Source organism: Mustela erminea, chromosome 4 (genome assembly GCF_009829155.1).
Source record: "Mustela erminea isolate mMusErm1 chromosome 4, mMusErm1.Pri, whole genome shotgun sequence".
NCBI lineage: Eukaryota > Metazoa > Chordata > Mammalia > Carnivora > Mustelidae > Mustela > Mustela erminea.
In genome coordinates this window covers 88,656,148-88,677,419 of record NC_045617.1, presented here as the reverse complement: position 1 = coordinate 88,677,419, position 21,272 = coordinate 88,656,148, and the positions used below count along the sequence as shown (strand labels likewise).

At 44.2% G+C, this 21,272-nt stretch overlaps 2 protein-coding genes and 1 non-coding gene across 3 annotated transcripts in view; all 3 read left to right on the top strand.

Moving 5' to 3' along the window:
* The window catches only part of MED20 (mediator complex subunit 20), a 154,089-nt gene that overhangs the window by 29,362 nt on the left and 103,455 nt on the right, over positions 1 to 21,272 (top strand). The window lies entirely within an intron of this gene.
* The window catches only part of CCND3 (cyclin D3), a 94,835-nt gene that overhangs the window by 29,398 nt on the left and 44,165 nt on the right, over positions 1 to 21,272 (top strand). The gene's annotated exons all lie outside the window — the stretch shown is intronic.
* Positions 18,200 to 18,306, top strand: LOC116589537. The gene has a single exon (XR_004285313.1). It is a non-coding gene; the product is annotated as a U6 spliceosomal RNA (small nuclear RNA).

The window sequence follows — 21,272 nt, the reverse complement described above, 5'->3', positions numbered from 1 at the left end:
TGAGGATTGCTCTCAAAAGCCCTCACTGGATATGTATAGATTAAGTGATTGATTGATTGACGGACTGACTGACCAGTTGACTGCTTCGATGAACCACTGTCTGGGCCACAGACCAAAAGGAGACTTTTATTTATTTATTTATTTTTAAAGATTTTATTTATTTACTTGACAGAGATTACAAGTAGGCAGAGAGGCAGGCAGAGAGAGAGGAGGAAGCAGGCTCCCTGCTGAGCAGAGAGCCCGATGCGGGACTAGATCCCAGGACCCTGAGATCATGACCTGAGCCAAAGGCAGCGGCTTAACCCACTGAGCCACCCAGGCGCCCCCAAAAGGAGACTTTTAAAATGCCCTGTCAGTTTTCACAGCTTTTTCTGTAAAACTGCTCTACAAATAAAGTTTAAAAAAAAATTTTTTTTTTTTTTAAAGAGAAGGTGATGGCCCATCGAGTGGCTGAAGAACAGTGAGCATCGTGGAATTGTTGTAGGGCTTAACAACAGGAACCTGCTGTTTGGGCGTGGCCCGTTTCTACCGAGACTTCCCTCTCTGCAATGATGTCCCATTCTGCATCCGAGAGATCTGCAGGTCTCAGACTGGGTCCCCACCCGCCCCAACCCTCCGCCCCTTGCCCAAAACTCTCAGAGTCTGGGGGTGACAGAAGACAGTTACTCCACGCCCCGGAGCAGCCCAGCTGTTTCCCCTAGCCCCTCATTTCAGCCACCTGAACCCATTCACAGTTTTCCTGTCAGTTAACCCAGGCCCCACGACAGTGTGGGAAGGGGCCCCTCTCGACTGGGTGGGGCTGTGTTTCATTTACTGGTGTCCTTCCTCAGGCCTCAGCTGAACAGGTGCAGGCAGAAGCAGCTGGGCGAAATGAGGACATTCTTCTCTCCCTTTCTCTTCTCCCTCCAACTCCCTCCCCCAACCCAGCCACACTGAAGCCACATCCCATTTCCTCCCCAACTTTCAAAGCTGCTCTCCCCTCTGCCTCCTCCACCCTCCATCCATCGAAGGGCAGTACCCCAAGGGAGGGGTTACTTAAACTGGGAGGGGACGCCACCGTTAAGGGAAAGTGGAAAGCTTGGGTTGCCCCCGCCACCCTCCCTTTCTCTTGTGGTGTTTCTTTCTTTTCTTTTCTTTTCTTTTTTTTTTTTTTTTTTTATGAAAGGGAGGTGGTGAGATGGAGGTGGTGTCGTAGGGAGGGGAGGACAACTCCAGGGACTTGCCAACAGCCTCTAAACTCACAGAAGACCGGCCTACCCATCCTCTTCTGGGTTGACTTCTCTGCCTCTCCTAGGAGATGGGGTGGGGCCGGTCAGACTCAAAACCACATTCTAGAGCAAAGGTATTCAAAGTGGCCTTCGCTACTCTATCTGCGTTCCCCTGGAGGGCTCCTTAAACAGATTGCTGGGACTTAATTCCCGAGATTCGATTTGGATTCAGTAGGACCCACGACCCGAGGATTCGCCTGTCTGGCTTGTTCCCCTGTCGATGCTGTTTTCTGTTGGCTCAGGGATCCCACTTAGAGAACTACTGTTCCGGGGCCCCCCATTAAGATTTCTGGTAAGTGGGCTCAGCCTAGACGCCACTGGGGGAAGAACAGGTCACTCAAGGAAGTTGGGCCCCCAGCAGCGGCCTTATCACTCAGGGCTCAAATCATAACCCTACCCCCCTGCAGTTCTGTGTGGTTTAGCTAGATTTGGATGGGACTCTGGCTTAAGAGGGCAGAAAGAAGACCCTCTCTGTCTGCTTGCTTCCCGCTCCCAGGACCAGTCCGCCTCCCAGCTTGCCTCCTGCCATCTTGAATCTTTTGTCTCTGTGTCTCCTTCCCCACCAATGGTAGGGAAAGCGATGTCCCTGTGTTCTCTGACGCTTACCTTTCCTCTGTATGCTGTAGGATATTAGGCAGCTATTCAAGCATGAGGTTAATCTCTGTGTGGTGACTTGGGAGTTATCCATCATGACATATTGTAGAGGGAAACCACTCCATGATAGGTAGAAAATGTTCTTGCTGATGAGGGAGCAGAAGGCTGGCTGAAGACCGAGCATAAGCAGATCCCTTACAACCCCTCCCCACTCCGGCTTGGGACACGCATGACATTCTTCCAGGAATCACCCAACTATCTGAATATTAATGCATTGCTGGGATGGGGAGGAAACAACCTTAGCTTGACAATGGCAAGGCCTCTGGTATCTTGTAGGTCTTCTTTAGCATATGAAAGTTCTTTTGAAACCTTCCCTTTTCCTTACTTCCCCAACTCCGGAGTATAGAGTCAGCCACTCCTTAAGACCCTGGGGACAGTCTCTCTTTCTGCCCCCGGTTACAGTGTCTGTGTTTTAATAAACCACCATTTTGCACCAGAAACATCTCAAGAATTCTTTCTTGGTCGTGGCCTCCATATTCCACCCCATCAAACCTCACCTGTCTTCCAAAACCACCTTACTGCTTTGGAAAAAAGAAAAAACAACCAACCTTGAAGCCCTATGTGAATATATATAGAGATATATATGTGTTTACATGCACACAGACCAAAGAGTCTGGAAGGACACTTGCCAGCAGAAGTCTGCTCTGGAGGACGGGACATCTCCCTCTTCTGTTCCTCTAATGCTATACTTGAGAAAGCCTATCTCCTTCTGTAATTAAACCAGTGAGCTGCATATAATAGACGTACAGCTCAGGAGAGCTACGCTCAGCTCTCAACAGTGGGGAGCAGGGAGGGTGCTGAGGGCTCTTTCTCCCCGCCCCCACACACATGTGCATTCGTGCACGCACTTCTAGACTGTTCGAATTTGTTAAAAGGAAGATTATAAGTTTTTTTAAAAAGATTTTATTTATTTGACAGAAACACAGCGAGAGAGGGAATGCAAGCAGAGGGAATGGGAGAGGGAGAGGCAGGCCTCCCGCCGAGCAGGCAGCCCTATGCGGAGCAGGCAGCCCTATGCGGAGCTCAAACACAGGACCCTGGGATCATGACCTGAGACCAAGGCAGGTGCTTAACACCTGAGCCACCCAGGCACCCCAAGATTATCAATTTTTTAATTAGAAAAAGAAACAGGCAGTCCAAGAAACAGACGGCCTCCGCCCTCCTCTCTCCACCGCCGGCTGCAGCCCGAAGCCCTTCTCACAGGCCTCCAGCTGCTCCGCCGTCTCAGCCCTTCCCGGCACCGGCACTTGCTGGGTCCATCTCTTCACCAGCCATTCTTTGGGTTTTAAAGACACATGACGTGTTTTTGTTTGTTGGTGGGCGGCATTCCCAAAACAAAAACAAAAACAAAAAAAACCCTCTCCTGAAAACAGCATCCGCACAGAGGGCTCGATCTGGTCCAATCCCGTGGGCTCCTCACTGCACACGCATGTCCTTTCATGATTGTAATCGGCACAAATGCTATCTTGTGCCCTGAAATTTTTTACGTCACCTAATTTTGTGAGCCCGTCTGTGTGTGGACACAGCATCATTTCTTCTATGAATGGCGCTATGGTTGTTTAACCAGGCCCTGATTGTTGGGCCTTGGGTGGTTTCCAGTTTGGAGCCTATTTATTCATTCATGATTTAACCCTCTGCTCTTGGGCCCCGCCTCCTGCTGGCCTATAAAAACTGCCCTCTTAAAGGTCACGGCTATCAGTCTTCCCCCCCCCCCCCAAATCTGCCGGCTTCTTCTCTGTCCTTGACTGAGCTCTTGTCCTGACGTTAATTGGACTTGGCCTTATTCACCACCCTCAAAGCCACCCACCAGCCCATCCATCAGACCCATCCGGCCTCTGTTCATTGGCTTTTGTTTTTTTTCTTTCTTTAATCATTGTTTTTCTTCCAACTACAGCCATTTTGACATTTGCGTTGTAAAAGAATACAACAACTAATAAACGTGTAATACAGAAAGTAGAAAGACACTATGTTTAAACGTTTACATTGAATAACGAATGGTATGATCCAGAAGAATATAAATGCATATATAAGTATATATATAAATTATAAATTATGAAGCAGTGTAATAAAACTGAACCTGTGATACCCCCCCTGCAATTTAATACAACATCACCAAGTCCATGGACATTGCCTATGTGTCCCTTTTGGTGCCATGGCTCCAGTGAACACCACGGACGTACTCAGTTTTATTGATTATTCTCCTAATCAATTTTAGTAACTTATGAATTTGAAGGGCTTCTCTCCAAACAGTCACATCATCTATTACTAATAGCATTATTGGTTCTTTCTAATTGTGTACCTCAAATGTATTTTCCTTTCCTTTCTGCTGTTGCTCCAGTGTCATGTCAACTAGAAGCAGGAACAGCTGGCCTCCTGGACTTGTTCCTGAGTTTGAAGGAAATGCTGTGTATGTGTGTGTGTGTGTGTGTGTGTATACACACACACACACACATACATATATATGTATATATATGTTTTTTGTTTTTGTTTTTTAGTAATCTCTACACCCAACGTGGGGCTCAAACTCAGGACCCCGAGGTCAAGAGTCACATTCTCTTTTTTTTTTTTTTTTTAAAGATTTTATTTATTTATTTGGCAAAGATTACAAGTAGGCAGAGAGGCAAGCAAAGAGAGAGAGGAGGAAGCAGGCTCCCCGCTGAGCAGAGAGCCTGATGCGGGGCTCGATCCCAGCACCCTGGGATCATGATCCGAGCCAGAGGCAGAGGCTTTAACCCACTGAGCCACCCAGGCGCCTGTCTTCTTTTTTTTTTTTTAAGATTTTTATATTTCTTTTTGACAGAGAGAGATCACAAGTAGGCAGAGAGGCAGGCATAGAGAGAGGAGGAAGCAGGGTCCCCGCTGAGCAGAGAGCCCGATGTGGAGCTTGATCCGAGGACCCTGAGATCTTGACCTGAGCCCAAGGCAGAGGCTTAACCCACTGAGCCACCCAGGCGCCCCTTGAGTCACATGCTCTTCTGACTGAAACAGCCAGTCCCCTCCCCACTTTTCTCAGTTGAAGGATAGTTGACACGATGTTACATTAATTTCAATGTTATATTAATTTCAATGTTACATTAATTTCAACTATACAGCATAGTGATTTAAGAGGTTTATAGGTTGTGCTGTGCTCACCATGGGGACAGCCACCACCCGACTCCATACGACACTATTACACTGCCATTGACTGTGTTCCCTTTGCTGTACCTTTTATTTGTGGGGCTTGTTCATTCCATCACTGGAATCCTCTATCTCCCACTCCCCTCACTCATTTTGCACAGCCCTCCATCCCCCGGAAGGAAGTGCTTCTTAGGGTACTAGTAATAATGATTGCTGTAGGTTTTTCCGTAAATGCTTTTTAACAGGGGTTGAATTTTATCAAATTGCTTTTTCTGCATCTATTGAAATGATAAATTGTGTTTTCTTTTTTCATTGAGAATGCTCTAAATTACCAGAATTTTTTTTTTTTAAGATTTACTTTATTCATTTGACAGAGAGAGAGAGATCACAAGTACACAGAGAGGCAGGCAGAGAGAGGGGAGAAGCAGGCTCCCTGATGAGCAGAGAGCCTGATGCGGGGCTCGATCCCAGGACCCTGAGCCGAAGGCAGAGGCTTTAACCCACTGAGCCACCCAGGCGCCCCTATCAGAATATTTTTATGTTGAACTTTCTTTGCATTTTTGGGATAAATTGAATTGTTGCATGATATATTATCTTTCTGTTTTTTATTTTTTATATTAAAGGTTTTATTTATTTATTTGAGAGAGAGTGAGAGACTGAGAGAGAGCACATGCACAAAGGGGGAGAGGGAGAAGCAGGCTCCCCACTGAGCAGGGAGCCCAACATGGGGATTATTACCTGAGCTGAAGTTAGATGCTTAACTGACTGAGCCACCCAGGTGCTCTTATATTATCTTTTTTTTTTAATTATTATTATTTATTTGACAGAGAGAAATCACAAGTAGATGGAGAGGCAGGCAGAGAGAGAGAGAGAGAGGGAAGCAGGCTCCCCGCCGAGCAGAGAGCCTGATGTGGGACTGGATCCCAGGACCCTGATCATGACCCAAGCCGAAGGCAGCGGCTTAACCCACTGAACCACCCAGGCGCCCCATATTATCTTTTTTAATATACTGCTAGGTTTGGTTTGGTCTGGTTATATTTTGAACAAGCTTGATCAGCATCTATGCTCCTAAATTAACCTGTTGATTTTCTTTCTTATACTGTATTTGGCTGATTGGAATTGGCATTTTACTAATATCATTGAGTAAGTTGAGAGGGTTTCTTTATTTTTTAATCTCCAAGAAAAAGTGGCATAATGGGGTGCCTGGGTGGCTCAGTCATTCAACTTCTGCCTTCTGCTCAGGTCGTGATCCCTGTGTTCTGGGATCAGAGCCTCCCAGATAAGGGCTTCCTGCTCAGCGGGAAGCCTGCTTCTCCCTCTCCGGCTTCCCCTGCTTGTGTTCCCTCTCTTGCTGTGACTCTCTCTGTCAAATAAAAAAAAAAAAAAAAAGGAAAAGTGGCATAAAATTGGAATCGATGCACTTGTGAGTATTTGGTTAAGCATTCCTAGAAAACCTTCTAGAGCTGGTATCATCTTTGTTGAAAGATTTTTTATTTTGTTTATAGCTGTAAGTAAAGTGACTACATATCCTGGTTTGCCTGGGCTAAAGCCAGGTTTTGCCTGTTCCCTGGCATATTTGTAATAGGGGCTGCTTTCACTTTTAAAGATGTCCTGCTTCGGCTAATAAAATACGTTGATTATTCTGCATATGGGACTATATAGGCTTTTCTCTTTATTATTGGATTAGTTTTGGTAAATTATATTTTTCTGTAGTATATTCCAGTTTGCCTCAAATTTATTGGCATAACTTGTTCATATATTTCTCATTTTTAAAACTCAGTAGTAAGGGTGCCTGAGTCGCTGCATCAGTTAAGTGTCTGCCGTCAGCTCAGGTCATGATCTCAGGGTCCTGGGATCGAGCCCTGGATCAGACTCCCTGCTCAGTGGAGAGTGTGCTTCTCCCTCTGCCTGCCACCGCCCCTGCTTGTGCTCTCTCTCTGTCAAATAAGTAAATAAATAACAAATTAAAAAAAAAAACTCACCTGTAGCCTTAAGTATATTACTTTTAAAATCTGTAACATTGTTTATATCTTTTTTCTTGATCAATACTACCTAAGTGTTGTCTATTTTATTAGTCCTTTGAGCATATGACTTTTGACTTTCTTGATTTTCCCTACTATTTATTTTCCATTTCATTAATTTTTGCTCTTATTTTACTGCTTTCTCTTTTTTGCTCTCTTAGGACTTATTCTGCTGCTCTTTTTTTTTTTTTTTTAACTTCCTTACTTCTGAGCTTGGTTGATCAATTTAGAATCTGTTTCTTTTCTAATATGTGTGCTTAAAAACCACCTATAAGGGGGCGCCTTATAGGCTCAGTGGGTTAGGCCTCTGCCTTTGGCTCAGGTCATGATCTCAGGATCCTGGGATCGAGCCCCACATTGGGCTCTCTGCTCAGCAGGGAGCCTGCTTTCCCCTCTCTCTGCCTGCCTGTCTGCCTACTTGTGATCTCTGTCTGTCAAAACAAACACACACACATCTATAGGGTGTTTTTTCCTTACTGAAACACCTATATGTTTTTTTCCTGACTGTATATGCATATCATACAATGCACAGATCTTAAAATCTTCAGTTTTTTTAGTTTTGGCAAATGTAAATGCCCATGTTGCCATCATCCAGATTGAGATATAGGACATTTCCATCATTCTAGAAAGTTCCATGGCCGTGGGGTTCATTATGGATCAGTCCACCCTTCACCACCAGAGTTAATGAGTTTAGAAATACACTTGGCTACAAGTTCATCTAAGTGGAATCATACAGTATATACTCTTTCAGGTTTGGCTTCTGTCACTCAGTACATGTTGTATATATTAATTAGTTCCATTTTATTACTGAGTTTATTCCAATATATAGATGGATATACACTTTTTATTTATTCATTCTTTGTTGATGCACGTTTGGATTATTTCCAGTTTTTCACTATTACAAATAAAGCAATTGTGAACATCCTTGTACAAGTCTTTTGTGGACATAAACTTTCATTTCTCTTGGGTGGGTTCCTGGAATTGGAAAAGCTGGGTCTGAATGTAGGCCTCTCTTAAGTTTTATGATATAGCATTTTGATTTTCATTTAGCTCTAGTTCTTAAAATTTTCCATGAAGATTCTTTGATCTCTAAGTTATTTGGAAATATGTTTTAAAATTTCCACATGGGTGGAACTTTTTGTTGCTGCCGATAATTTCTAAGTTAATTCCACTTGGGTCAGTTAATTCAGTCTTTATAACACATTTTTTGAATGTTTTGAGCCTTGCCTATGATCTAAAATGTAGTAAATTTGTATGCTCAAAAAGAATGCGTGTTCTCCGGGGGCTCAGATGGTTGAGCCTCTGCCTTCGGTTCAGGTCATGATCTCGGGGTCCTGGGATCGAGTCCTGCATCATCGGGCTCTCTGCTCGGTCGGGAGCCTGCTTCCCTCTCTCTCTCTCTGCCTGCCTCTCTGCCTGCTTGTGATCTCTCTCTCTCTTTCTCTGTCAAATAAATGAATAAAATCTTAAAAAAAAATGTGTGTTTTTTAATACACATAAGTATTTATTTAATAAGCTTGAGATCTATACACATATATACATATATTTTTTTCTGCTTAATCTATCAATTATAATTTTTTAGGATTCTATTTATTTGAGAGAGACAGAGCACGAGCAGCAGGGGAAAGGGCAGAGGGAGAGGGAGAAGCAGACTCCCTGCTGAGCAGGAAGCCTGACACAGGGCTCGATTCCAGGACCCCAAGATCATGACCTGAGCCAAAGGCAGACGCTAAACTGACTGAGCCACCCAGGTGCCCTTTGATCTATCAATTACTAAAAAAGATGTATTAAAACTCTCCTGCCCCAACGTGGATTTATTAATTTCTCCTTATAGTTTTGTCAGGTTTAGCTTTATGTATTTAGAAGCTTTTCTTATTTGGGATATACAGATTTGGAATTATTGTATTATTGTAGCAAACAAATTTTTATTCTATCACATTTTCAAATCATCATATGGTGGATGTCTCTTATAATGCTTTTTGCCTCAGCATCTGTTTTTTTTTTTTTTTTTTAAGATTTTATTTGTTTATTTGACAGACAGAGATCACAAGCAGGCAGAGAGGCAGGCAGAGAGAGAGAGAGGAGGAAGCAGGCTCCCTGCTGAGCAGAGAGCCCGATGTGGGGCTCGATCCCAGGACCCTGGGATCATGACCTGAGCCGAAGGCAGAGGCTTTAACCCACTGAGCCACCCAGGCGCCCCCCTCAGCGTCTGTTTATCCCATGCTAATATTTGGCACCGATTGGGGTGCCTGGGTGGCTCAGTCAGTTAAGCATCTGCCTATGTCTCAGGTCGTGATCCCAGGGTCCTGGGATCAAGCCCCGCATCGGGCTCTCTGCTCAGCAGGGAGCCTGCTTCCCCCTCTCTCTCTGCCTGCCTCTCCGCTTACTTGTGATCTCTGTCTGTCAAATAAATAAATAAAATCTTTTAAAAAAAAGAAAGAAAGAAAGAAAGGAAGGAAGAAAAAAAGTACTGGGCACCTGGGTGTCTCAGTGGGTTAAGCCTCTGCCTTCGGCTCAGGTCATGATCCCAGAGTCCTGGGATTGAGCCCTGTATCAGGCTCTCTGCTCAGTGGGGAGCCTGCTTCCTCTTCTCTCTCTCTGCCTGCCTCTCTGCCTGCTTGTAATCTCTCTCTGTCAAATAAATAAATAAAATCTTTTTTTAAAAAAGTACTAAATTATCTAGAGCATCCTAAGTATTCAATAAATACTAACTCAATGTCTCTGTGTTTATGATTATGTTCATTGTGTCGCTCTTGCTTTTATCTGAGTTCTGGCTCCTCAACTTACCGGTAGGTGACCAAATATATAACTAGAGTCTCTGCTTCCTTGTCTTGAAGTTGCAGTAATAATGGCTACTTCCTGGGGTTGCTCTGAGAATGGAGTAAAATAATGGTGACGGGCACCTGGGTGGCTCAATCAGTTGAACATCTGACTCTTGGTTCTTGCTCAGGTAATGTTCTTGGGGTCGTGATATCGAGCCCTGCATGGGGCTCTGAGCTCAGCGGGCAGTCTGCTTGGGATTCTCTCTCTTCTTCTTCCTCTGCTCGTAAAAAAAGAAAGAAAGAAAATTTTAAAATATAGCGATGAAAAGAGCTTAGCACAGTGCCTGGCCACCGTGGTCTTGATCTGCAGGATTTCTTCTGCTGTTAGAGTTTTCAATATTGGCACTTTTCGGATGGCCTAAATCACCTGTAATGTCTTACCTGAGCTTGAAGCCCTTATCTAAAATGCTAGTGGAGGGGTGCCTGGGTGGCTCAGTGGGTTAAGCTGCTGCCTTCAGCTCAGGTCATGATCTCAGGGTCCTGGGATCGAGTTCCGCGTCAGGGTCTCCGCTCAGCGGGGAGCCTGCTTCCTCCTCTCTCTCTCTCTGCCTACTTGTGATCTCTCTGTCAAATAAATAAATAAAATCTTAAAAAAAAAATTTTTTTAATAAATAAATAAAATGCTAGTGGAGTAGGACCCCTTGGGTATCTCACCATCCATTTACATGTTCTGTCCAAAGCTACATTGTGCCTCCTCTCTCCCCATGGAATCATCTAATTTTCTTGAGCACCTGAGAGATGGGCTGACATGAAGCCCTACCCTTCAGGAGCTCACCACCCAATAGAAGCCTGATCCCAGAACATCCAGTAGAAGTGCCATTATAGAAATTCAAACAAGGTGCTTTGAGACCCTGCAGAAGAGATGGACCCTATGGGGACGAGGCTGACCAATTGGTCAGCCTGAGACTAGGGGAAGCCCATTTCCCCAGCTTCACCAAACATACCAGCACTGTCACCTGTCATTCTCCCAACACCACGGATTGTATTGTAAGAGGGTTACAACAAATCAGACAGCTTTTCCTCACTTCACAACCTCCAAGTGGTGACACAGGGATCTAGGCCTCTTACATCTTGTGGTGACACAGTCTCTGGGACCCCAAAGCCCCCATTAAGCATCTTTTACTTCAGAGACATCTTTGACATCAGCCACTCCCGACCTGTTCCTATGGCTGCTCTTCTTGGGAAGACCTGGGCCCAGGAGGGGAAGGGAGTCACCTCCATAGTCACATGTGTTCCATCTCTGCTTGAGGAGATCCTCAAATTTTTCTGCCATCTTGTTGACTGTAATAATCCTTTCAGCTGGGGCGCCTGGGTGGCTTAGTCATTTGGGCATCTGCCCTCACCTCAGGTCATGATCCCATGGTCCTGGTATTGATCCCCACATCTGGCTCCCTGCTCAGTGGGGAGCCTTCTTCTCTCCCTGCCTGCCACTCCCTCTGCTTGTGTGCGCCAACGCGTGCGCTCTCTCTCTCTCTCTGACAAGTAAATAAATAAAATCTTTAAAAAGTAATAGTAATAATCCTTTCAGCCAAAAAAAATTATTCTGGCACTTACAGCAGTGTTTGGCACACAGTAGGTATTCAGTAAGTTAGTGAGTTGGTTAGTTAGTTTATTTATTTATTTGAGAGAGAGTGTGTGCGCACAAGGTGGGGGGAGGGGCAGAGGAAGCGAGAGTGAGGGTGGTGGGGAGAAGACTCCCCACTGAGTGTGGAGCCTGACGCAAGGCTCGATCCCAGGACCCCTGAGCTCACAAGCTGAGGTGAAACCAAGAGTCGGATGCTTAACCAACTGAGCCACCCAGAAGTCCCTACAATAAATATTTTTTAAATGCCTGAACTTGTCTCAATTTCAGGAGGTGCTTAGAGGTTATTTGCAAGGCTAAATTAAACTCAGCAATTGGGGGGCAGATAGAGAGATGGAGGGAGCTTTTTTTTTTTCCCCTGAAGATTTTATTTATTTATTTATTTATTTGTTTGTTTGTTTGTTTGTTTATCAGAGAGAGAGAGGGAGAGCACAAGCAGAAGGAGTCACAGGCAGAGGGTGAAGCAGGGTCCCTGCTGAGTAAGGAGCCTGATTCGGGACTCAATCCCTGAGCCACAAGCAGACGCTTAACCGACTGAGCCACCAGGCATCCCCAGAGGGAGCTTTTGAGTACCACACAATTAGGGAATTTATTTTATTTACTTTTATTTATTTATTTTTATTTACTTATTTTTTTAAGAGCTTGTTTCTTGGTCACCTCTATACTGCCCCTGAAGGCAAGAAAAATCACCTCAGAGCTACAGGCTTTCTAGCCCTTTTGCTTCCTCCTATAGAATCAGAAAGGAAAAGTGAAAGGGTTGAGCAGAGGCCCTGGTTGGGGAGGGAAGGGATGCCTAATCCTTGAGGGGAGGATCTCACTGTGCCCTCTCAGCATTTGGGGAGAGCACCCAGGCGGACTGAGCACAGGTTCTGATGGATTCCGTACTCTACATTGTCCACGTCGGGCTGTGGGAACTTGGGCAACTTACTTTATCTCTCTCCCCTGGTTTTTAGATTGATTCAAGTTCACAATAAAAAGCATAGACCATGGCACGGTGTAAGTGCTGTATAATTGTGGATATTGCCATCATTGGGGACAGAAAAGAAATGATCACCTGAAATCCTAAAACGATAGACTGAGGCTGTTCTTGGTGTCCAGCCAGATTCTCCTGCTGCTCCTGGTTTTCTGCTTACGCTGTGGCTCTAAGCGTTTAGGTAAAATAAAGGAAATGTATTTTCTTTTCCTTTTTTTTTTTTTTTTTAGATTTATTTATTTATTTATTTGCTAGAGAGGGAACACAAGCAGGGGGAGTTGGAGAGGGAAAAGCAGGCTCCCCACCAACCGAGGAGCCAGATGTGGTACTCGATCCCAGGACCCCAGGATCATGACCAGAGCCCAAGGCAGATGCCCAACAACTGAGCTACCCAGGGTGTCCCGGGAAATGTATTTTCATGGCCCCAGCCTTAATCCCTGCCCCCTTACTTGTCTTGCCCCCAGTCTGCCTTGTCTACCCCAGAGCACCCATCCAGCTCCCCACTGCTCCCCACCAGCCCGATCTTTGCTCTGCCACCTGCTCACCACCCCACCTTAGTTTGCCTCTATCTCTGTCCCAGGGTCAGGTTCTGCATGTCAGTGCCAGCTAGTTAATCTGATAAACGGATTTCTGAAAATACTAATTGGAGCCAGTGCAAAGGTTGCCTCTTCATACAAAGGTGCATTATGACTGGGGCCCTTCTGGAGAAAATGCCGCGCCCCTTGTGTCCTGGTCTGTGGGAGGGAGCAATGGAGTAACCTACAAGCTAGGAAGCTGGGAGAGATTCAGGCCATCCAACTCCCCTAAAGGAAGATGGATCCTCTTTGAGCATCCACCATGTTGGCTGGGGAGAGGGCACACAGATATGCTGGCAGGGACGTGCCACGGAACATGGCAGACATTTGATCAGTAAATTCTAGATTCAGAGCTGGGCTGCAGAAAGGGTAAGACTTGTCTTCACCTGCGGGGCGCCTGGGTGGCTCAGTGGGTTAAAGCCTCTGCCTTCGGCTCAGGTCATGATCCCAGGGTCCTGGGATTGAGCCCTGCAGCAGGCTCTCTGCTCAGCACGGAGCCTGCTTCCCTTCCTCTCTCTCTGCCTGCTTGTGATCTCTGTCTGTCAAATAAATAAATAAATAAAATCTTAAAAAAAAAAAGACTTGTCTCCACCTACAAGGAGAAAAGGAAATGCAAGTACACAATTAATAAGCACACAGAGTAAGCTGTATCCTGAGCTGAAACAGACACAAATCAGCATAGATAGGGATGAGAGCCCCCATTCAATCTGGAGGATTTGAAAAATTCCCTGGAGAGGGTGTTGGTGGCCTTAGAAGTGGTGCCTGAAAAGGATTATGTTTATTTACTTATTTAAGATTTTTTGTTGGGGCGCCTGGGTGGCTCAGTGGGCTAAAGCCTCTGCCTTTGGCTCAGGTCATGATCTCAAGGTCCTGGGATCGAACCCCATATCAGGCTCTCTGCTCAGCGGGGAGTCTGCTTCCTCCTCTCTCTCTCTCTCTCTCTCTGTCTAAATAAATAAATAAATAAATAATCTTTAAAAAAAAATTTTTTTTTGTTAATTTTAAGTAAATACCCACTACATGTGGGGCTCAAACTCACAACTCCAGGGGCACCTGGGTGGCTCAGTGGGTTAAAGCCTCTGCCTTCGGCTCAGGTCATGATCCCAGGGTCCTGGGATCGAGCCCCACATCGGGCTCTCTGCTCGGCAGGGAGCCTGCTTCCCCCTCTCTCTCTGCCTCTCTGCCTACTTGTAATCTCTGTCTGTCAAATAAATAAGTAAACCTTTATAAAAAAAAAAACCTCACAACTCCAAGATCAAGTAGTAAATTTACTACTAGTAGTAGAAAATCTGCAAGTAGTAGAACCCAGAAAGAAAAGAAAATCACCCACTCTCTCACAATTGAAGGTGCCCTCTGTTACTGGCAGGTAATGGAGTTATGGGTGATTTCTGTTTGCTATCCATTTCTGTATTTTTTAAGTTTTTTATCATGAGTTTTACAACAAAAGGAATATACATTCATAAAAACAAAATTTAAAACCCAAAGACAACTGACGACTAACATTTCAGCATGTCATCTTCCCGGGCTTTTTGTAATACATAGTTTTATCATCCCGTTCGTATAGTTCTAGATACCTGCTTTTTTCAGTGTCTCAGCATTTGCTTTGCTCATTATAAATGCTTCACAGAACTAGTGGCTGTGGGATGTAATTCACATAACCATGTCCCTGCCCTCCGACTGTAAGATTGTTTACACATATTTGCTACCATAAATAACCCTTTGTGGTTTTTTTGAAGATCTGTTTGAGAGAGAGAGAGCACGCATAAGCGGGAGGAAGGGACAGAAGGAGAGAGAGAATCCCAAGCAGACTCCGTATTGAGCTCGGAGCTGGACACGGGGATCCATTCCATGACCCTGAGATCATGACCCGAGCAGAAATCAAGAGTTGGACACCCAACCAATTGAGCCACCCAGGCGCCCCATAAATAACCCCTTGTAGGGTTATTTATTGCCTACACATAGGCAATACTTTTAAACTAATAAACTTAGTTTTTAAGTTCAGAGAAAAACTAAGCAAAAAGTGCAGAGCATTCTCATTTACCCCCCATCCCCACACATACACAGCCTCCCCCACTGTCAACCCCGCTATGGACATCCTTCACCAAAGGGCACATCCGTTCTAATCATTGTCCCATTATTATCATTATCACCCAAAGGCCATGGTTTACTCTAGGTTCACCCTTGGGGTTACACATTTTATGGGTTTTGACAAATGTGTAATGACACGTATCCGCCAGTGCAGTATCACGCAGAGTCGTTTCACAGCCCTAAAAATCCTCTGGGCTCTATCCCTTCTATTCTACCCTCCTTCCCCACTAGCCCCTGGCAACCACTGATCTTTTTCCTCTTTGCATAGTTTTGCATTTTCCAGTCTGTCATGTAGTTTAAATTGTATAATAAGCAGCCTTTTCAGATTGGCTTCTTTCACTTAGGAATATGCATTTCAGTTTCCTCCTTGTCTGCATGAAGCATGGTTTCTTTATCCATTCACCAACTGAAGGACATCTTGGTTTCTTCAAGCTTTTGCAATCATAAATAGAGCTGCTGTGAACATCCCCAGGCAGGTTTTTTTTTGTGAATGTGTTTTCAGTTCACTGGGGTAAATGCCCGGGAGCACAATTACTGAAATTATGTGAAGAATGTATTTAGTTTTGTAAGAAACCACCAGACTGGTCTTCAAAGTGTCTCCCCCGCTCTGCACTCCCCCCAGCGATGACGGAGAGTTCCTGCTGCTCCACACCACGATCAGCATCTGGCGTTGTCAGACTTCTGGATATTGGCCATTTAGGTGTAGAGTGGTAGGAAATAACAGAAAAAATATATGTTGGTCTCTGCCCCTGGTTCCTGGCACAGAGTTTCTAAACCCCTGTAATTTCCTGTGATAAGAGCACAAGGAGCATCTTTTGTTCTGATATTTGATCTTTGATCCAGGTTCCTGACATAGGGATCTGAAGCCCCTTGGTATTTCCTTGGGGACAGGAGTGTCTTTTGTTCTAATGAAGTGACTCTGGGTGGGTTCCTGGTTGGCTCCTGGGTGGGTCTGCTCACTATAAAGACCATGATTAAAAGCTTGGAATTTTCAGCCCTGTCCTCTCATTCTGGAGAGGGGGGAGAGGGGATAGAAATGGAATTAATAATTAATGCCTCCATGAGGAAGCCTCCACAAAACCCCAGTAGTCTGAAGTTTGGGGAGCTTCCAGGTGGGTAAACACATCCATGTGCTGAGAGGGTGATACACCCCAACTCCACAGGTACAGAAGCCTGGAACCTTCCCAGATCTTGCCCTATGTATCTCTTCATCTGGCTGATCGTCTGGCTTTTATCATATCCTTTAATAAACTGGTCAATGTCAGTAACTGTGTCCCTGAGATCTGTGAACCAGCAGTTTAGTCAGATCCAAGGAGGAGGTGGTCATGGGAACCTCTGACCTGGAGACAGTTGGACAGAGTTCTAGGTAACCTGGGACTACTACTTGTGACTGGCATCTGAAGTATGACTCCCCCAGGAAGTCCTGGGGGAGTGAGACCTTCACCTGTGAGATCTGACACTCTCTCTCAGTAGGTAGTGTGAGAACGGAGGTAAATTGTAGGCCACCCAGCAGGTGTTGCAGAATTGCTTGGTGTGGGGTGGGGGGAACCTCCACACATCAGGGGTCAGCAGCATTGTGAGTATGGTTGTCACGTGAGAGTAAAGGACAAGCATATAGGAGGACTATGAGGTGTTTCCTATATATGTGATATCTCATCTTTATTTTAATTTTCATTTACCTGATGACATATGATATTGAGCAACTTTTCATATACTTATGTGCCATCCGTATCTATTCTTTGGTGAGGTGTCTGTTCAGGATTTTTGTCCATTTTCTAATCAGATTGTTAATTTTCATGTTGTTGAGCTTTAAGAGTTTATGTATTTTATTTTTATATTTGTTTTTAAAGATTTTATTTATTTATTTATTTGACACAGAGAGAGAGAGAGCACATACACAGGCAGAGGGAGAGGGAGAAGCATATTCCCTGCTGAGCAAGGAGCCTGATCGATGTGGGGCTCGATCCCAGGACTCCATGATCATGACCCAAGCCAAAAGCAGACACTTAACCAACTGAGCCACCCAGGCACCTCAAGAGTTTATGTATTTTGGACAACAGTCCTTTATAGATGTATCTTTTGTAAATATTTTATCATCCATAGCCTGTCTCCTCATTCTCTTGACATTGTCTTTTGCAGTGCAGAAGTTTTTAATGTTAATGAAGTCTAGCTTATTAATTATTTCTTTCATGGATCATACCTTTGCTGTTCTAGCTACAAAGTTATGACTTGATCCAGGGTCTTTTAGGGCTTTTCCTGTGTTCTCTTCTAGAAGTTCTGTAGTTTGGGGGACACCTGGGTGGCTCGGTCAGTTAGGCATCTGCCTTCAGCTCAGGTAGTGATCTCAGGGTCCTGTGATCGAGTGCTGTGTCAGGCTCCCTGCTCAGTGGGGAGCCTGCTTCTTCCTCTCCTTCTGCTGCTCTCCCTGCTTGTGCTTTCTCTGTCTCTGTTGAATAAATTGGTAAAATATTAAAAAAAAAATAGAAGTTCTATAGCTTTGAGTTTTATGTTTAGGTCTATGATCCATTTTGAGTGAGTTTTTGTGAGGAATGTAGGCCTATATCTAGATTCATTTTTTGGTGGATAGATGTCTAATTGTTTCAGTACTATTTATTGAAAAGAGTATCTTTGCTCCATTGTATTGCCTTTGCTATTTTATTAAAAATCAGTTGAGCGGCACCTGGATGGCTCAATCCTTAAGGCTCTGCCTTCAGCTCAGGTCATAATCCCAAGGTCCTGGGATCAAGCCCCGCATTGGGCTCTCTCCTCAGCAGGGAACCTGCTTCCCCCCTCTCCCACCCCCCCTTCTCCCTCTCCCACTCCCCCTGCTTGTGCTTCCTCTCTTGCTGTCTCTCTCTCCGTCAAATAAATAAATAAAATCTTTAAAAAAAAAATCAGTTGGGGGTGCCTGGGTGGCTCAGTGGGTTGAGCCGCTGCCTTTGGCTCAGGTCATGATCTCAGGGTCCTGGGATCGAGTCCCGCATCGGGCTCTCTGCTCGGCGGGGAGCCTGCTTCCTCCTCTCTCTCTCTGCCTACTTGTAATCTCTCTCTGTCAAATAAATAAATAAAATCTTTAAAAAAAAAAATCAGTTGGTTATAGTGCTCGCTTCGGCAGCCCATATACTAAAATTGGAACAATACAGAAAAGATGAGCATGGCCCCTGCACAAGGATGACACGCAAATTTGTGAAGTGTTCCATATTTTAAAAGGTTTTATTTATTTATTTGACAGACAGAGATCACAAGTAGGCAGAGAGACAGGCAGAAAGAGAGGAGGAAGCAGGCTCCCTGCTGAGCAGAGCCCAACCAGACCCAGGGCTCTATCCTAGGACCCTGGGATCATGACCTGAGCCGAAGGCAGAGGCTTTAACCCACTGAGCCACCCAGGTGCCCCAAGTGTTCCATATTTTAAAGAAAAGGATATCAGTTGGTTATATTTTTGTGGGTCTATTTTAGGTTCTCTGTTCTGTTCCATTGACGTTTTCGTCAATTCTTTCACCAATACGACACTGTCTTGAGATTGGGTATGGTCGGTACTCTCTGACTTTGTTCTCCTTCAGTACTGAGTTGGCTGTTCTGGGTCTTTTGTCTCTCCATATAAATTTTAGAATCAGTTTGTTTTTATCCACAAAATAAGTTACTGGAATTTGGGGGGGGATTGTGTTGAAATTACAGATCAAGTTGGGAAGAACTAGCATCTTGACGATATCGGATTTTCTTACCCATGAACATTTAGTTCTTTGGTATCCTTCATCAGAGTCATCAGAGTTTTATAGTTTTTCTCATTTAGATCTGTTTATATGGTATTTCATATAAAAAATAATGACTATTTAATTTTGGAAGGGGCTGCTAATGTAAATGGTAATTTCCAATTTTACTTGTTCCACTTGTTAGTATATAGAAAGGTGATTGACTTGAGCATATTAATCTTGTATCCTGAAACTTTGCTACAATTGCTTATTAATTCTAGGACTTTTTGTTGTTGATTATTTAAAATTTTCCGAATAGGTAATCATGCCATTTTTGAACAAAAACAGCTTTGTTTCTTCCTTCCCAATCTGTATATCATTTATTTCATTGAAAACAGTGGTGAGAAGGGACATCCTTATCTTGTTCCTCATCTTAGTGGGAAAACTGAGTTTCTCATCATTAAATATGATATTAGCTATGGGTTTTAGGTAGCTATTCTTTTTCAAGTTGAAGAAGTATCCCTCTATTTCTGGTTACTGTGAGTTTCTATCATGAATGGGTGTTGGATTTTGTCGAATGTGTTTCTGCCTCTGCTGATACCATCCTTGATTTTTCTTCTTTAGCCTATTGATATGATGGATTATTTTAATTGATTTTTGAATGTTAAACCAGCCTTGCATACCTGGGATAATTCTCACCTGATCATGGTGTATAATTTTCATACATTGTTGGATTCAATTTCTTAATATTTTGTGGAGGATTTTTGCATTTATATTCATGAGAAATTTGGTCCATAGTTTTTTTTTAATCTTTTCTTATAATATTTTTGTCTGATTTTGGTATTAGGGTAATGCTGGCCTCAGAAGAATAGTTGGGATGCAGTCCTTCTGCTTCTATCTTCTGAAGAAGATTCCAGAGAATTAGTATAATTCCTTCCTTACATGTTTGGTAAAATTGCCAATGAACCCATCTGGGCCTGGTGCTTTCTGTTTTGGAAAGTTATTAGTTATTGATTCAATTTCCTTAATCGATAGAGGCCTATTAAGATTCTATTAGTAACTTTTTTTAAAGGATAGATTTCTAGAGATAGGTTTCCTGGTCAAGGGTTGACCAGAGCCTTGGTGGTTCTCAGTGCTGTCTGGACATTAGAATCACCTGGCGGAGCTTTTTAAAAATCCCACTGCTGGGGCACCTGGATGGGTCAGTGGGTTAAGTGTCTGCCTTCAGTTCAGGCCATGATCCCAGGGTCCTGGGATCAAGCCAGTATCAGGCTCACAGCTTAGCAGGGGTGTCTGCTCCCCACCCCCACCCAAATAAATAAATAAATAAATAAATAAAATCTTTTTAAAATTTACTTTTCTACAGAACCCTTTGGTTCCTGCATTGGAAGCAGTGTGAGTGGAGGCCAGAGTGAAAAGCAGGGAGGTCCAGATGTAGGCTGTTACATTCACTTGGGTAAGAAATACAGGTGGTTTGAATTTGGAAGGTCAAGGGGCAAATACTGAGAAGTGTTTGGGTTCACGATAGATACTCCAAGGCAAAGCCGTTTGAAGTTACTGATGGATGGGATGTGGGTCATGTGAGGGAAAAAAGGAGTTCTATAAAACTCCAAGGTATTTCCCCGGAGCCAATAATGGTAGAGCTTGGTTAGGGTAGAGGGAAGGTGTCAACAAAGGCCCAGGGTGTGTGTTTAGGAAGTATTCAAACAATGAAGATCCCATATGCTAAGAATATGTATCGGGATGAGGGCCAGGGTATGGAAAAATGGGAGATAAGGGGCGCCAGAGTGGCTCAGTCGGTTGGGCATCTGCCTTTGGCTCGGGTCATGGTCTCAGGGTCCTGGGATCGAGCCCCACATGGGGCTTCTTTCTCAGCAAGGAGCCTGCCTCTCCCTCTCCCTCTGTAGCTCCCCCAGTTTCTGCTCTCTCACACACACTCTTTCTCTCAAGTAAATAAATAAAATAAAATTTTATTTTATTAATTTGAGCCAGCTGGGTGGCTCAGTGGGTTAAAGCCTCTGCCTTCTGCTCAGGTTCTGATCTCAGGGTCTGGTGATCGAGCCCCGAATCAGGCTCTCTGCTCATCGGGGAGCCTGCTTCCTCCTCTCTCTTTCTCTCTCTCTGCCTGCCTCTCTGTCTACTTGTGATCTCTGTCTGTCAAATAAATAAATAAAATCTTAAAAAAAAAAAATAGGAGATAAAATATACTGCAGTAGGGGCCCCTGGTGGGCTCAGTTAATGAAGCATGAAACTCTTGATCTCGAGATTTTGAGTTCAAGCCCTGTATCGGGTGTAGGGATTACTTAAAAATAAAATCTTAAAAAAAACCAAAAACAACAACAACAAAAAACCCTCAAAAACCAAAAACTCTTCAGTAAATTATAGAAGGCCATGAATACCAAACTAAGGAATTGAAATTTTTGTGATAGGAGCAGGAGGAGCTTTGGAAATTTTTGAAATATAATTAATATGATCAGAGCTTA